A 17,969-nucleotide genomic window follows, 5' to 3' on the forward strand; every position below is an offset into this window, starting at 1 on the left:
TTGCTTATGCTTTTGGTCATACCCAAATAATAGTTGCCAAGACCAATGTCAGGGAGGTTTTTTTTAACCTATGTTTTAATCCAGTATTGTTAAAATCTGGGGTACTTATTTAAATATTTCATTCATTTTGAGTTGTCTGAGTAGTAAGGTAGAGATCTAATTTCATTTTTTTTTTTTGGCATGTGAGCATCTAGTTGTCTCACCACCATCTATTTGAAGAGACTATCTTCAAATTGACCCTTGTCAAGTATTTGTTGACCATGTAGTATGAGTTTATATTGATTTTTATATCCTATAATTTTGTTGAAATCATCTATTACTTCCAACATTTTTTTGTGTGTGTGTGGGGATATTCTACATAAAAGATAGCATCTACTGAAAACAGACAATGTTACTTCTTTCTTTACAATTTGGATGCCTTTTCTTTCTTTAGCTTGCCTGACTATTCCAGCTAGGACTTCCAGCGCTACACTGAATAAAAGTGGTAAAAGTGGCATCCTTGTCTTGTTCCTGATATTACAGGAAAAGCTTGCAACCTTTCACCATTGGTTGTGATGCTAGCTGTGGATCTCTTACGCATGGGCGTTCTATGTTTAAATGTGCTTCTTCTACATCCAAATTGTTAAGAGGTTTTACAATGAAAGGATGTTGAATTTTGTCAAACGACTTTTTCTGCATCTATTGACATGAACATATAATCTTTATCTTCCAATCTATTAATGTGGTGTTAAATTTAATCACATTTCATGGTTTGCATAAATGGAACCATTCTTGTAACCCAGGGAAAATTCCACTTGATCATGGTGTGATTCTTTTAATGTTCTATTGAGTTTGGCTTGCTAGTATTTTGTTGAGAAAATTTACATCTATGATCATCAGAGATATTGGCCTTTAGTTTTCTTGTAGTGTCCTTCTCTGGATTTGACATCAGAATAATGTTGGTCTCATAAAATGTGTTTGGGAGTATTTCTTCCTCTTCAATTTTTTCAATTCCCCTTCCTCAAGCTTTAGTTTCAGCAGGATTGCTGTTAATTCTTCTTTAAATATTTGGCAGAATTCACCAGTAAAGCCATCTGCTTCTGGGATTTTTTTTTTCTGCAAAGTTTTTGATTACTAATTCAATCTCCTTACTAGTGACTAGTTTGATTCGATTTTCTATTTTTTTCATGATTCAGTCTTGGTAGGTGGTATGCTTTTAGGAATTTATCCATTTTCTTCTATGTTATCCAATTTGTTGGCTTATAATTATTTATAGTAGTCTCATCATATGTTTTTGCATAGTGTCAATTTTAATATCTCCTCTTTCTGATTTTGAGTCTTCTCTCTTTTTATCTTAGTCTAGCTAAAGTTTTGTCATTTATCTTTTCATAAAACCAGCCCTTAGTTTCACTGATCTTTTCTATTGCTTTCCTGGTCTCTGTTTCATTTATTTCTGCTTTGTTATTTCCTTCCTTCTGCTAACTTTGGGCTTAGTTACTTCAGGTTTAAAGTTAGGTTGTTTAATTGGGATCTTCATTTTTTTCTTAATGTAGGAATTTATCATTATAAAATTCCCTCTTAGAATTGCTTTTGCTGCATCCTATAAGTTTTGGTGTGCTTTGTTTTCATGTTTGTTTGTCTCTGGATTTTTTTTGTAATTTTCATTTTGATCTCTTTTTTAACGTATTGTTTATTCAGTAGCATATTTTTTAACCATCTATTTGTGAATTTTCTGTTTTTTTTTCTCCTGTTATTATTTTCTACTTCATACCACTGTGGTTAGAAAACAAAATAATGCTTGGTATGATTAATCTGTGTTCAGATTAATTTATGAGCTAATATACAATCTATCCTGGAGAATGTTTCATGTCCACTTGAGAAAAATTGTATTCAGATGCTTTGGGGATGAAATGTTCTATATTTGTCTACTAGGTCCATTTTGCATAAAGTGTACTTCAAGTCCAATATTTGTTTATTGTTTTATTGGCTGGGTAATGTATGCATTTTTGGAATTGGGATATTGAAATCTCCCCTACTATTGCATTTATCTATTTTTCCCTTCAGATCTTTGGGTATTAGGTTAATATTTTTAGGTGTTCCAATAATCAGTGTATATTTATTTATAATTAATATAGGTTCTTGATGAATTGACCCAATTATCATTATATAATGACCTTATTTGTTTCTTGTACAGGTTGTGTCTTCTGGTTTGTCTGAGCATAGCTACCCCTGCGTTATTTTAGTTTCCATTTGCACAGAATATTTTTTTGCCATCCCTATACTTTCATTTTGTGTGTGTCCTTACAGTGGAAGTGAGTCTTTTGTAGAGAGCATATGATTGAACTTTGTTGTTTAATCCATCCAGTCACTCTGTGCTTTTGATAGCTGATTATTCCATTGAAATTTTAAGTAATTATTGATAAGTAAGAACTTAGTAATGCCATCTTCTTAATTATTTTCTGGTTATTTTGTGGTTTCCATTGTTACTTTCTTCCTCTTTTGCTGTCTTTCTTTGTGCATTGATCATTTTTTAAAATACTTATTTATTCTTGGAAGAGTGCAAGCAAGGGAGGGACAGAGATAGGGGGCAGAGGATCCAAAGCAGCCTGTGTGCTGGCAGGCAGACAGCAGCAAGTCTGATGTGAGGCTCAAACTCATGAACCACAAGATCATGACCTGAGCTGAAGTGGGATGCTCAACCAACCGAGCCACCCAGGTGCCCCTGATCGTTTTCTGTAGTGGTATTATTTGATTCCTTTCTCTTTATATTTTGTGTATCTATTTTAGATTTTTATTTTGTAGTTACCATGACTCTTACATAAAATATCCCATAGGTATAACAGTTTATTTTAAACGGATAACAATTTGCTGGAGTTGGTCAAAGGCCTACATCCACGGTAGTTGGCCTGGTTGGGAGCCTAGGTTCAGAGGGTCTGATTTTGAGCTTGTTGCCCGTTGCCCCAGGAACCACCCACGAATGGTCCCAACGTAGGCCAAGGGCCTGAGTTCATGGGGACCTACTAGGAACCTGGTATCATAGAAGTCATGTAGGACCATGGAAGCCACTTGGGACCAATGGAGCCAGCAGATGGCTGGGTAAGCCAGAGGTCTAAGTCCACTGGGAGCTACTAGAACTACAGAAGTTGACCTGATGCTAGAGAATCCATGGCGGGGGGAGGGTTTCATGATAAACTTAGGTGCTCACTTCACTCTCTTTCTCCCACAGGGAGAGTATCGCTACATGTTGAGCTGCTCAGAGTTGGTGGAGGTGTGTTGGGGGTAATGTAAATCCATTTTTCCTACCCTCCTCTGTGTGTCTTTTCTTATTTCTGTGCTTCATTTAGGTGCTCTAATTTCTTATCTTGAATTCTTAGCCCTTTTAGTGGTATTTTCAGGCACAGATAATTGTCCAAATTGATGAATTTGAGAGGGAATGGCCACGAAAAATTCTTATACCACCATTTGCAGACATCAGTCTCCCCAAAAATCCCAATTTAAAAATGGGCAGAAGGCTTGAATACACGTTGCCGAATGTCGACAATGGATAGAATGTTCTGAGTAGGATCCAAGAGCTCAACTTGTTTTGTGGCAATCAGCTGCTTGAGAGAATATATAACCCCCTTCTTCCAGCCGGAAGAACTGTGCATACACAGTTCTCTGTAGGTTCAGTAACTCCCTACACCTGAAAGTAGGTCTTTCTCTTTCCAAAATCATCACCCCCGAGATGACAAACAACTACCTAATATTCTCATTGATGTAGACTTGGCTCAGGTGTGGACAGTAATGAAAGCAAGAAGTATCTCATTATCAGCCCTCCTTTATAAAACAATAATTGTAACAAGAGATGGAGCCCTGGTTTGACACGAAGCAACCCTGCTAATACTCCAGTGATTAATTAAGGTTAAATTAATGGTAATGCAGCCAAGATTCTGACATTAGGTTGTGTAGTATTTTTTTATTTTTCAGTGTACCAAGAGTTTCTATTTTTACTTATGTTTTTGTCAGAATTAAATTGGAGGTTGGAAGCATCATGGCCTGCTAGCAAGATTCTATTTTTCACTTTCATTCTAACATGAAGTATAGAAAATAAAGATCTCTTAGGGAAGACAAGATTCACTTCTCTGTTTCTGGAGATGACAGAAAGAGAGGAACTTGGCCTCAGCACTGTAGGGATGATTTTGACTAACCGTTATAAAGACTGTCTTAGTGGTCTTACATGTAATACTGAAACAGGCTACTAAAAGAGGTTGAAATAGCCCATCTTAAAAGTCTTTGAGAGGGGAGAAGGAGCTAACATGATATCATACCACTTAAAAGGCAAGGAAAATAATTCCATGAAACACCAGCCAAGAAAAGGAGGAGAAAGGATACTTTTCCTTAGGTCTTTGAGTTAAATTGACCTGTTTTAGGTCTTTCTAGAAGAGAGTTACCTCCCAGGTGGAAACAATACCAAGCCTGTTTTCCTGTTCAAATGACTGGAGGGAAGAGTGGATAAAGAGGACACTCTGTGTTGGCTCCAGACTATAATACCTTCCATCATCAATGGGAAAGCTCCAAACCTTAGCAACATGGTTTAATGTTAATTGCTTTTTTGACTTGACTAACCCATCAATAACCTTCTTTGGGTCTAGAGTGAATAAGGAAGAGAATAAAGTTTCCATCCCGCTCTAGCTCACAAATTTTTAGAAGTAGCTTCTGTTTTGTCATTCATAAAATGGCTTAAGGTATTGTTGCGAGTTTGTTTGCTTGTTTAGCTTTTGTTTTTGTTTTTTAACTTAAAGTTCTGTAGGTTTGACTCAGGAGTCTTATTGAAGACGGGTGTGGTAGGGTGGGGCTCTATGCTTCTACTTCTGCTCTTTAAAAAAAAAAATAGCTTTACTGAGATACAGTCTAGATACAAGTCACCCAATTATTTAAAGCATACAATTCCATAGATTTTAGAATATTCACAGATACGTGCAACTATTACCACAGTCAAATTTAGAGTATTTTTTTCATCTCAAAAGAAACCCTGTGTACCTTATACCCTAACATAATATTTGTCACCTCAGTTTTAGGCAACCACTAATCTACTTGGTATCTCTACAGAGTTTCCTTTTATGGAAATTTCATATGAATGGAATTACATAGTACTTGGTCTTTTGTGACTTTTCTTTCACTTAGTTTTATGTTTCCACATGTTGTAACATGTATTTGTACTTCATTCCTTTTTATAGTTAAAAATTATTTCATTGTAATTTTTTTGTTTAATATGTGGTTACAGTCAAATTTTTATTTGAAATACATTTTCATGCTATATTAAATTTAAATAAATATATTTGTTCTATAGTAAAAATAATACTTTGAATACTAGTGACATGAAGATCTCTAAGTTGGCTCCAAATCAGACACTTTTGAACCTATAACTTATCTTTTCTATAACCAGCTATCCAACTGAATATTCTTGGTGAGCAAATGATCCCAACTTCCTATATTTGTAATAAAACTAAAAAGAAATTGAGTTAGTGTATGATCACCTTTACTAGTATGTTTAGGTTAAAGATGACTGCCCAGTCAAGTCCTCCTCTTTAACAAAATACAGTATTCAGAATCTTCCCTGGTAGTTCAGTCCTCTTGAAAACTTCTAGATGAGATCATAAAGTGACCAGTCCTGTTTTCTAGAGTCTATCCACTGGGATTTGAATCCTGGTTCCTTTGTTTTCCACCTTTGAGACCTTGGCAAGATGCTTACCCATTCTAAGCTATAATTATTATATCTGCATCTCATGACTTTTTTCAGAGACATTTTAATGAGAAAGTGTATGTGAATTTCAGACACAGTTCCTGGCATACCAAATGCTGGTAAGCATTTAATAAATGTGAGTTGTCATTATTCATGTTATCATTATCACTTGAATCCCAATATGTAGCACAGTGCTAATCACATATTAATTGCCCCCACCAATATTTGTGTAATAAAGGAATAGATAAAATAAACATTATATGTTTCATTTTATTAACCACGGACTTCACAACAGAGTTGTCCATTTTCTGTGAGTCATTTAAAGAAGCCACGGATGGAAGTACTCATGACAAAAGTTACCACTAGTGGGGAGATGTGTCAGTTTCTGTTTGAACCTCTCATTGTCATCTCTAGGAGAGGAGCAGATATTAGGATGTTTCATTTCTGTTGATAAACAGTGATGATATTACATCCCTTGTATTCCTTCCCAAGGTAAAGTGACAACATCAGAATCTTTGAAAGAATTTTTTCCAGAACACCTAGCATTGTTGTATTGTGTTGTTTTTTTTTTGTTTTGTTTTGTTTCAGCTGCCCTTCCTGAGGACTCAGCAAATACACAAAGTGAAGGAAGCTATAATTCTCTGGCCAAGAAAACTTCTGAAGTAAAGCCACATATTCTTTCTGTATCTATTGGTATAAGACAGAGCCACCCTGACAAAAAATGCTGACCCCACCTTGTGCTTAAAACTGCTCATTTCTGAGGAGTGGGGAACCTGGGGCTCAGTATCTGTATTTTTGTTGCTCTTAGGTTCCTGTGGGTATGGGTGTTCCATTTGATTTTCAAAGTTATAGACTGCCTTGATTTAAGACAGGGTAAGTCTTGAATTGTCTTTTAGGAATAAATTACAATTTATTGAAACCGCTTCTTTCTCTGCACATTTTTTGGATACATAATAAAACATAAAGTGAGACCCTTTCAAAACACAGTAGGGGAAAGATGACATAGTTCTTCCCTGTCCTCTGGACTCCTGAATCTAAGCAATTTTGGAGTTAGCTGGATATTTCTAGAGTGTGTGTATGAGGGAAACTGGAATTTTGTAAGGAGAATGAATGAAGGAGAAAGAATGAAACTGTAGAAGGGAAGGCTTCAGCTAATCACAACTGTCTCTCATTCTATCTTTCCAGTGTCTGTGTGCCTCTGGGCCACCAGCTCTCCTTCTGGGGATGATGCTGTCTCCACTCTGCCTGTTTGGGTTCATTATACCCCCTGGGTAGAATGAGGACAAATCCCAACAACACATTGTTGTTGTTGTTGTTGTTGTTAAAGGAATGTATTAGAGAAAAGAAAAGCTGAAAAATAGAACAAAACTGAAGAAAATTAATCTCTCACCTGAAAGAATATAGAAAATATAAAAGCAAGGAGGAAATAGAGACTATGGAGAGAGATTCTTGGTTCTCAAGGCAGCCATAGATTGGCTTGGTGGGCATGGCTCGGCGGGAACACAACCCTTACTTTATTTCTTTTTACCTTAAATATCTGTATTTATCTCAAACCTGTGTTTGCCTTGGGCTGTCTATATGCCGTTTGCATGGTCTGATTTTTTTTTTTAATTTTTTTTTTTAACGTTTATTTATTTTTGGGACAGAGACAGACAGAGCATGAACGGGGGAGGGGCAGAGAGAGAGGGAGACACAGAATCGGAAACAGGCTCCAGGCTCCGAGCCGTCAGCTCAGAGCCCAACGCGGGGCTTGAACTCACGACTGCGAGATCGTGACCTGAGCCGAAGTCAGACACCCAACCGACTGAGCCACCCAGACGCCTCTGGGTTTTTTTTTTGTTTTTTTTTTGTTTTTTTTTTTTTTTTTAACACATATGGCTTAAATAGTAAGTTTTGCCATCCTTAGAGCCTCGTGCTATATGTGGTACTTCTTAGTTGGCCTTGCTTAAATCCTGGATTCACTACATGCTAATTGTGTGATCTTTCTAAATCATAATCCCATCAAGTATCATAAGCTGGAATTCTAAAACCTAACATGGAGGGCGCTTGTACATATTGTTAATACCAGCTTCAGAGTTATTCGTAGAGGGTCTGGCACAATGTAGGAGCTCAGGAAAATGGGAGATATTTTTGTTATTACCACCGCTGATTGGAAACCTCTACCTCTTACTCCGGCTAAGCTTTAAGAATGTTTTAAGTTTTTAGCTTCTAGTTTTCAAAGCATAGGTGACAAATTATTATGGATCACTTCCATATCATTTCTGGTTTTCGCATACAATTTCTAATGACGTTACTTCCTGTTGCTGTAGGCGCCCCATGAAAACCTCTGTAAAGATTCTCCCATAGGGATGGCATTTAAATTCTGTCCTTCTCAGGGGGCAGTACTCAGCGATCCTCATGTCAGAGATGGTAGATTAGCTTTCACTTTTGTAAGAACTTAGCTGTTGATTAGAACTGCAAACGAAAACAAACATGTGGAGTCAAAGTGTGTATAAATTTTGCGCTCCTATTCCAGTCTAAGTGTGTGCTGTGTAATCCACATTCAAATTCGCTTTTCAGCATTCCACTGGCCTTGACTTAAATACTGAGTAATATAATGATCTATGTGTCGCACTGTATGGCTTAAGTTGGGCATCAGCTAGGCTAGGCCTGAGCAGTAGTGAATAGGGCCAGAGGATAAAACCCAGAAGATCTGTGATTTCAAGAACGAAGCAGGTTAAGCCAAACAGTAAGTCTAGCACCATGTAAGAGGTTGAAGCCATTGACTTGAGCAGAGCAGTGTATCAGTGGGACGGGGGTGAAGAGAGCAGAAGCAGTTACTGGGGAAAAGAAGACTTTAATAGAGGAACAGTGTATTTAATATAGAAGACTCTGATCAGCATTTGGTCTTTCCACTTCCCAGGTATATGATTACAGCAAGCCCCTTCACTCCCGTAAATTGTGTTTACCTCATCCATAAGATAGTAATGGCATTTATCTTACCTTCCAAGACACTAGTGATATAAACAACAATAAAGCACTTGATAAATAGTCGAGCACTACGTATAAGGTAAAGGTAGCCTGTGGGTTGAATGCCACATGCAGATGCATTCTGTTTGGCTCACATGTGGAGTCCAACCCGTGGATTACAGACAATATGGATGTCCTTGAAATACTGAAAGATCTGGAGCCTCTGGGCCAGTGTTAGCTGTACAACAACAATAGGCTGGGCTTTTGGTTTGTAACCTGTAGTAAGAGATTCATGTCTCCCCTCTGCTCAGGATCCAGACCTGACAGCCTGGGATATGATTAATCAGGGCTCAGGAAGCGGCTCTCCACACCTGGCAGAGCCTGACAAAATCTTTGCAATCAGATTAACAAAGCAGTGATATGATGTCCTGTCAGTGGGGGCATGGACATGGAACATCATTATGCAGAACAATTTATTATCATAGCCGACCTTGTCCTGGGCTTTCGACTGCATATTGATGCGGCACAGCTCACTGAAGATGCATGGATAAATGTTGTGGCTAAATTGTGAGAGCAATTGGTAGCAGCTAGAAGGCAAGCTCTTTCCACCCCAAGCTCAGCTTAAAGAGGAACTCAGTTCTGGGGACACCGCTCACTTCGCTATTTCTGAGACCTTTCACCTCTGCTTCAGCAAGATACAGGAGCCCCTTTTCTTAATTCTCGAATACGTTTTGCTGTTTCTCCAATTCTTTTTCTGCTCTGGTGCCTAGGAGATCAGTGGGGTGGGATAGTGGTAGAGGTGGAACTTTTTAATTTTTTTAAGATATCAATTAGCCTTTTTTTTTTTTTTTGAATAGTCCAGGATATACCTGTATCCTCCAGAATCTCCTTTTTTTCAAAGCCAATTCTCCTCACTCCATAGGTAAGTCTATGATGTCACTTGTACATTGTGCCCTGAGGGATCACTTTCTTGCATCTACCTCAGGCCACTGCCCCCAAAGGCAAAGGTCTTCTCATGACTGTTTCCTGAAATACCCGCCAGTAATTTTAGAGCTTTGGTCATGTTCTACCTCTGCTATTTAATAAAAAGGGGAGGCCCTTGTATTATTTGATTAACTCAAAATTTTAAGTTTACTTTCTTCTTTCGTAAAATGGCCCTTATAGGTAGAGGGGACAAGAAGCCATGCTTCATCTGGTTACCTTCACAGCGTTAAAGTGCAATGGATTTGGGGGTGCCCTAGAAACCTGTGACCAGCCTGCTAATCCAGACATCAGTGTGCTTCCCAGACCTGGTGACCTTAGACTTGGGTGGGAGAGGGACACAGAAAGTCCCACTGACCTTCTGGAGTGAGCCACGTTCTCCAGGCTACATTTATCAGAGGGTGCTTGCCTATTTACCTGTTCAGTCACCTTACTTAAGTGCATAGCTCCTTTAGAGAAACCAACTGTAATGGCGGGGGAGGAAAATTAGTTTCATTCGCCCAACAAAAATGCACCTCGACCAATGCAATGTGTATAAAACATATTCATCGCCTTTGGAAAAAGATGTTGGTGTCACATGACAGGTTCCCCAGGAAGTGCACTTTGAATGGAAGTTTGTGTATGGCAAATTTATTAGGAAATGCTCTTGAGAATAGTCCTCCTGGAGCAGAAGGGGAGAAAGAAGGATGGGGCAGAAAGAAAGCTTAGGCTGTGATCGGGTCTCAATTAAATTTTTAATCCCATGGATGAAAATGGCTGGGATAGCTATTCACTTTCCTACACATTGGGGGTGCGGGTAAGGCCTTTATACCCTACAGTGACCAGTCGTTGGTTGTGGGAAGCCTCCTAAGAAGGGGTTTTAACCTTCACAGAGGCAACTGTGTCTAGGCCAGAGTAGTTTGGGGTGGGGCCTGGGACAGAGAAACTGGATAAATGATAGGTTTTGTGCTTTTTCTTCTTCTTTTTTTAATGTTTATTTATTTTTTTCAGAGAGAGACAGAGCACGGGCAGGGAAGGGGCAGAGAGAGAGAGGGAGATGCAGAATCTGAAGCAGGCTCCAGGCCCTGAGCTGTCAGCACAGAGCCCGACACGGGGCTTGAACCCATGAAACATGAGATCATGACCTGATCCATGCCTGAGCACTCAGGCACCCCTATGCTTTTTCTTAGTGCAGACGTTTCCCTTTTCAAAACCACTCAGATTTCTGCATATAACACCTACTTATTTTTGCATAATGGTTTATATTTCACAGATATTATCATAATGTCCCTTTTCTGTGACATTTTTTGAAGGCAGACTTATTCCCAATTTAAAGAAAAAGAGGAGCGTCTGGGTGGCTTAGTCGTTTAAGCCTCCAACTTTGGCTCAGGTCATGATCTCATGGTTCATGGATTCAAGCCCCGTGTCAGGCTCTGTGCTGACAGCTCAGAGCCTGAAGCCTGCTTCGGATTCTGTGTCTCCCTCTCTCTCTGCCCCTCCCCTGCTCACACCCTGTCTCTCTCAGTCTCTCCCTCTCTGAAAAATAAATAAACATTAAAAAAAGATTTTTTTTTTTAAAGGAAAACAAATTCGGAGATTATTTTCTTTCCAATCACTCCTTCCTCGTGTAGCTCTCAACAAATTATAATCTCTCTGGGACTAAGCTTCCTTTTCAACAAAATGGAGGTGAAAATAACTTACGTGACTCATGTTTCATCCCGTATTTAGGATCTATGAGTACGTACCTTGCATAGATCTAAGTGTTTGCTAAGTGGAACATCTAAGTCCTGTGGACTCCTGCTCCAGGGCTGTCTCTCTTGCCTCACACTGCCCTGACAGGACAGATCAATGATGGGACTCCCCAAGATTGCAGAGACAACAGCATGCAAGAGAATTAAACTGCAATCTGAAAAATGTCCCCAGCGTACAGGTGTCCTTTTAATGTTTGGAATTGCATGAACACCAGTGAGTAATGTTTCCATTTTACGTGTGTCCCGAGATTTTTGTTCCTCCTTCCAGATAAAATGATTCGTGCTCCTGAAGTGGAATCCCATGGAGCAGGCTTGGCAGCATGCTATGCAACACTCATGCATGGTTTTATTTTTATTTTTTTTTAAAGCCATTTGTTGACACAAGCCTTTTCTGCGGTACACATGCTAAGCTCTAAATTTAGTTTGTTCCGTTAGTGAAAGACAAAAGCAGTGACATCTAACTCAAGTGTTTGTGGTTCTCACATTACATTTCTAACCTGTGGATAGTCCAGGTACTCTCCTTCCAACTAAGAGGGTTTGCAGAACCACTCTATAGCCATGGGTGGCATCTTTCCCCCCATCCGTGGGGGGACATTTAGCCTCCACATTTTTTTGCAATTTCAGCAGGCATTTAGTGCCCGACCAAATTACCTCTAAATGAGGGACTGGAGCAGACCCAAGTCAGACCTCATCAGCATTCAGTAATACAGGTACAAGGTAGTAAGTGAGAGAAGAGGCAAGACATGTGGGGAACAGGGTCTGAGTAAAGAAGCACAGTGAAGCTCTAAATAAGGAGACATTGCCAGGCAGCTTGGCCCCAATTTCATGTACCTTACAAGCTGTTACAATAATGCGAGGTCTCCTGATCTACCTAAGTGTGACTTTTCTAATACCATAGTTCTTAGATTTGGGGAAACCTGGCTTTGTTGTGTAAAAGCTCTGGTTTTAGAGAAAGAACGTGAAATTCTGCACTAAGACCATAAGTTTGAAGGAAAGAATGCTCTCAGCTCCCTGATGTGAAAGAAATGGAGTAAAGCAGGAAGCAAGAGGAAGTTCTTTTGCTTTGCACTCTGCCTTTTTCCTTGACAACTGCTCTTGAAAGCTTGGCTGATGAACTGCCCTCCTAGATTTGTATGAACTTTTTTTTATTTCTTGTCCCAGGTACATCTTTTCTTAAGATCTTTACTTTCTGACTCTTACATCTGTTTGGGGAAATTCCTCAAAACTTTATATTGATTTAAGTTGCATTCTTTAACACATTAATTCATTTCATGTACTTGCAATCACAGATATTACGAATGATGCATTCCCCATCACTGGAAGGAGCCAAAATGTTCTAGTCACGATTCAGGTTGACAATAAATACTCAGTTTCACTCATGTCCCTTCCTAATGTGATGTAGTAAAATGAGCTGAAGTGATGTCATCAGAGATGTGACACCCCCCATCTTCAAGTTCTGTCACCGAACTTGTGGAGCCACAGGAGCTTGTCAGTCAGTATATAGCATTTAGATGTGGGATTAAAGATTTGAGGTGAATTTCTGTGTACAGCCTGGTACACAGAAGTACCATCAGAGTCCTAGTGGATGGGAGCTGGTAGTAATAACTTCAGCTATAAAGCCAGTGTCCATTTTTTTAGAATAGGAAAGTCACACTAGAGCTTCCCTAGAATATTCTTGACAGTGTAGTGTGCATTAAATCAAATAACTTAACAGTTTTGTCTAAAAGCATCAATAATGTCCATTATAAACTAAGAAGTCACATCTCAAAGCTATTCTCCTTCTCTGTCTTCAGAATTACTCTAGTCACACATCAGGTCTGTCCCATCTTAAACCAACAGACAGATAAATAAAACCAGTGTAAGGAACCAATGATTGATTCCAACAGCAAAACCCTTTAACCTCAGTTTCCCCTGGAGCTTAGTTGCCCATTGTCTCTTTGTTTAGAGTGAAATATCTGATAACAGTACTCTCTAAAGTAAAATGTTAACAATCAGAGAAAGTCGGTGTGGAGTGCATGGGAGCTCTGTGCTATCTTGCAATTTTGCTGTAAATCTACAACCACTCTAAAATAAAAAGTTTATTAAAAAAATGTTCTCTCTTCACTATCTCCATTGTCATCAACTTGCACTCACTACTTAAGCTACTAAACTGATTCAGCACTGAACCCAAAGGATTTTGCAAAGTTAACCAATCATCTTCATTCGGATAAATCCAGTGATCTCTGTTAGTCCTTATCCCTTGTAACTTTTCAGTCCTGTTGAACACTTCTGATCACTGTCTCCTTTTTGAAACATTTTCAAAGGAAGAGACCATTGCTCTTTATCTGAAACAGAGGGCTGAATGCCAATGTGTTGTGAGCTAAGTAAGGGAAAACTGTACTTAAAAAGCAGTCTTTAACCATCAGTAGAGTCCGGGGAGCTATGGAGTACAAACACAGACATACTTTCAGAAGTGGGAGTATTTGGGGATAGCTTAAACTTCGGCTTTGAAAAATTGGTTATTGGAAGGAGCTGTTGCTGACTGGCTGACTTAAATGTATGGTTACCAAGACAGTTGTTGCCATGCAAGTCATTACTGACCAGTTGAGATGGATTTAAAACCAGCTCTAGAGATTATTTTACATATCTTGGACTGTGGCCAAAGAACAATCAGCCCTTTCCTTGAATTATTAGAAGTAAATCAACTTTTTAATTTCTCCCTTGGCTTCTGTTCCTCTCCTAACTTTCCTCCCATGTCGTTAATTTCCCCATTTCAAGCTTTACTTGCCACACCATTTCCCTTTTTTAAATGCTAGACACTTAAGTATTAGAATTCCTACCATCCATAGACTTTATGTGCACTCAATTTCATGTGTCCTAAGACCTCTTCTCTCTTCATCAATCTCTTGATGATTTCAGCTAATCTTCTGTCTTTAAACACATTGCTTTTACCTCCCCAGAGCAGATTTCTACATGAGACCTTACCCTTCTACCTCATATGTGTATACCTAGTTGCCTAATTAATATCTTCACTTGGTTGTCTACTGCACATTTCAAGCTCAACACGACCCAAATGAAACTTCCCCTAAAATTTTCTTCCATTGATAGCCCTGCTCATCTCCACTAATGGCAATTCAGTAATTTATTTTTATTGTGATGTAATTGACATATAAAATTCTGTAAGTTTAAAGTACACATGTTGATTTGATACATTTTACAGTATGAGTACCACCATAGTATTAACTAACACCTTTGTCATGTCACATAATTATCATTTCTTTTTTGTGGTGGGAACACTTCAGATCTAGTCTTTGACAAACTTTGATATTTATAGTACACTATTATTATTTATCATCATTATGCTGTGCATTACACCTCCAAGACTTTTTCATCTACTATTTCCAAGTTTGTACCCTTAAACCTCTAATTTCCCCACTTCCTAGCCTCTGGTAAACACCATTCTACTCTCTGTTTTTTAACAAGTTTAGCTTTTATATGATTCACATATTAACTAATATTATACAATTTTTGTCTTACTCTGACTTATCTCAGTAGAATGCCCTTACAGTCCACCATGTTGTCTTAACTGGCAGGGTTTCCTTCTTGTCATGCCTGAATAATATTCCATTGTGGTGTGTGGTTGTATGTATGTACATGTGTATATATATATATATGTGTGTGTGTGTATATGACATTTATTTATGGACACTTAAGTTCCATATTTTGGTTATTGTGAATAACAGTATAGTAAGCATGGAAATGCAGATACCTTTTCAATATCTTATTTTCATTGCCTTTTGATAGATACCCAGAAGTGGGATTATTGGAAATACGGTAGTTACATTTTTCAATTTTTGAGGAACCTCCATACTGTATTCCATAATGGCTGAACCAATTTACGTTCCCACCAACAGTGTACAAGTGTTTCCTTATCACCACACCTCAAGGACACTTTTCTCTTGTTTTCTTGGTAATAGCCATTTTAACAGGTGTCAGGGGATACCTCATTGCAGTTTTGATTTGCTTCTCCCTGATGATTAGCCATGCTGATCATCTTTTCATATACCTGTTGACCATTTGGATGTCTTCTTTGGAAAAATGCATCTTAGTTACTCTATTTCTTAAAAATGTTTATTTATTTATTTTTAGAGAGAGAGTGTGGGTGGGAGAGGGGCAGAGAGAGAGGGAGAGAGAGTCTCAAGCAGGCTCTACACTGTCAGCATAGAGCCCATGCTGATCTCAGTCTCAGGTACCATGAGATCATGACCTGAGATGAAATCAAGAGTTGGATGCTTAACCAACTGAGCCACCCAGGCACCCCTCCTCTGTCCATTTTTAAATCAGATTTTGTTGTTGTTGTTGAATTGTGTGAGTTCTTTAACATATTTTGATACTCAATGATGGAAGGACACTTTCTTCAACAAATGGTATTGGGGAAATTGGATAACCACATGTAGAAAAATGAAATCAGGCCCCTATCTTATACCACTCATAAAAATTAACACAAAATGGATTAAAGAATTCAAGGCCTGATAACATAAAACTCCTATAGAAAAAGATGGAAGAAGCTCTTTGACATTTGTTTGGGCAATGATTTCTTATTGAGTATGACATCAAAAGCCCAAGAAGTAAAAACAAAAATCATTAAGTAGAACTGTATCAAACTAAAAAGATTTTGCACAGAAAAAGATATAATTTAAAAAAGGCAATCTATGCAATGGGAAATACTTGCAAATCATATATGAGGTTAATATCTAAAATTTATAAATAATTCATACAATGCAATAAACAACAACAAAAAAGCAACCTAATTTTGAAGTAGGTAGAGGAACTAAATATTTTTCCAAAGAAGACATCCAGATGGCCAACAGGTGCATAAAAAAAATGATCAGTCATAGAACAATTCAATCCTGTGCTATGTTGTCTTGGGGAGGGGGGGCACTGGGAAAATTCCTGTGACCAAATTTTTATTCTAGGGTTTTGTTTATTTGCTTGCTTATTTGTGTGCTTTTCTGCTCTATGGTGTGCTGAAATCTTTTGGGAAGAGAACTGGATTGCTCTAAATTTCCTCTTGTCCATGGTAATCTGTCCAGGTGGCACTTTCCAGGTTTTTTCCAGATTACTGTGAGAGGGGTTGTGGCATGTTTGCTGGCTCTGCTGATTTTGCAACCTTTATGGAGGTCTATCTGCTTATTACCGGATGCAAGATGGGTGAAACTCTTTCCAGGTCCCTTGGCATCTGGAGCTAGAGCCCACAACACCCACAAAGGTGCTTTCACTTATGGGTGGATATCTAGTTCACTGTTAAAAAATAGGGGCAAAAAGGAGGAACCTCTTACACCGCCATGCTCATGCCCATGTTATTGCTCTCAGCATCAGTCTTTTCAGTTGGAGTAATTCTTGACTTCTCTCCTGTCACACCACACTCTTCAACCTGTCAACAAATCCAGTTGACTGTAGCTTCAGAATAAATCTGTAAAATGATCCTATCTTGCCATCTCCATAGCTACCATCTTGGTCCTAAGCACTATGGTTGTTTGAGAAGGTTATCGCAACAGCTTCTAAACTCATTGTCCTGCTTCTATTCTCGATTTTTTCACCCACTATTAAGTTGAGCAAGTATCCTGATTTTCCTGGGACTTACCTGGGTTGAGCACTGAAAGTCATGTGTCTCAGAACACCCCTCAGTTCCAGGAAGCTGGAAAAGATGGTCACCCTATCATTTACTCTCAAGACAGTGTCCAGAGTTGTCTTTTAAAAACACAAATCATGGGGCCCAGTTGGTTAAGTGTCCAACTCTTGATTGCACCTCAGGTCATGATCTCACAGATCATGAGATCGAGCCCTGCATCGGGCTCTGCACTGATATGAAGCCTACCTGAGATTCTCTCTCTCTCCTCTCTCTACCTTTCCCCTGCACAGGCATCCTTCCCCTGCCCGCCCTCAAATAAATAAACTTGAAAAAATTCCAATACAAATCAGATCATATCAATCTTCTATTCAAATCCTTTGGTGTTGCCCTCCTTCACTCGGAGTAAATGCTAATACACTTAGAATGACCTACAAGTCCCAATGCACAGAATTCCACTGCTTTCTCTCTTCTGACTTTGCTATAACTCTGCTTGTCATTATTTTGCAACAGCTACTGTGCCTTCTTTTATGTTCCTTGAGCTGTCCTCCCTTAGGATCTTTGCATTGGTTGCTCCTTCTGGAATACTTACCCTCTAGATACGTATGTGGCTCATATTCTCATTTATTTTAAGTCTTGCCCAAATGTTACCTTCTCAGTTATCTCCACCTGACCATTTAATATAATATTTGCAGTACCCACTCTCAGAACTCTGAAGCTTAGTTTCTATGCCTTTTTTTCCTCCATTGTATTTACCACCTTTAATATATAATTTATTCACCAATTATGTACACGTCTGTTAACAATAGAACGTAAGCTAACAAGGATAAGAATTTTTGTCAGTTTTGTTTGCCAATGTATTTGCAGTGTTTAGAATAGTTCCTGGCACATAATAGATTCTCAATACATATTTGTGAAATGAATAAATTAATGGCTTTATTTGCCATTTACACATGGAATGTTCTCTGTCTCTTTCTCTCCTTCTACCAAACCTCTCTAA

This window comes from Acinonyx jubatus, chromosome C2 (genome assembly GCF_027475565.1).
Source record: "Acinonyx jubatus isolate Ajub_Pintada_27869175 chromosome C2, VMU_Ajub_asm_v1.0, whole genome shotgun sequence".
In the NCBI taxonomy this organism is placed as follows: Eukaryota; Metazoa; Chordata; class Mammalia; order Carnivora; family Felidae; genus Acinonyx; species Acinonyx jubatus.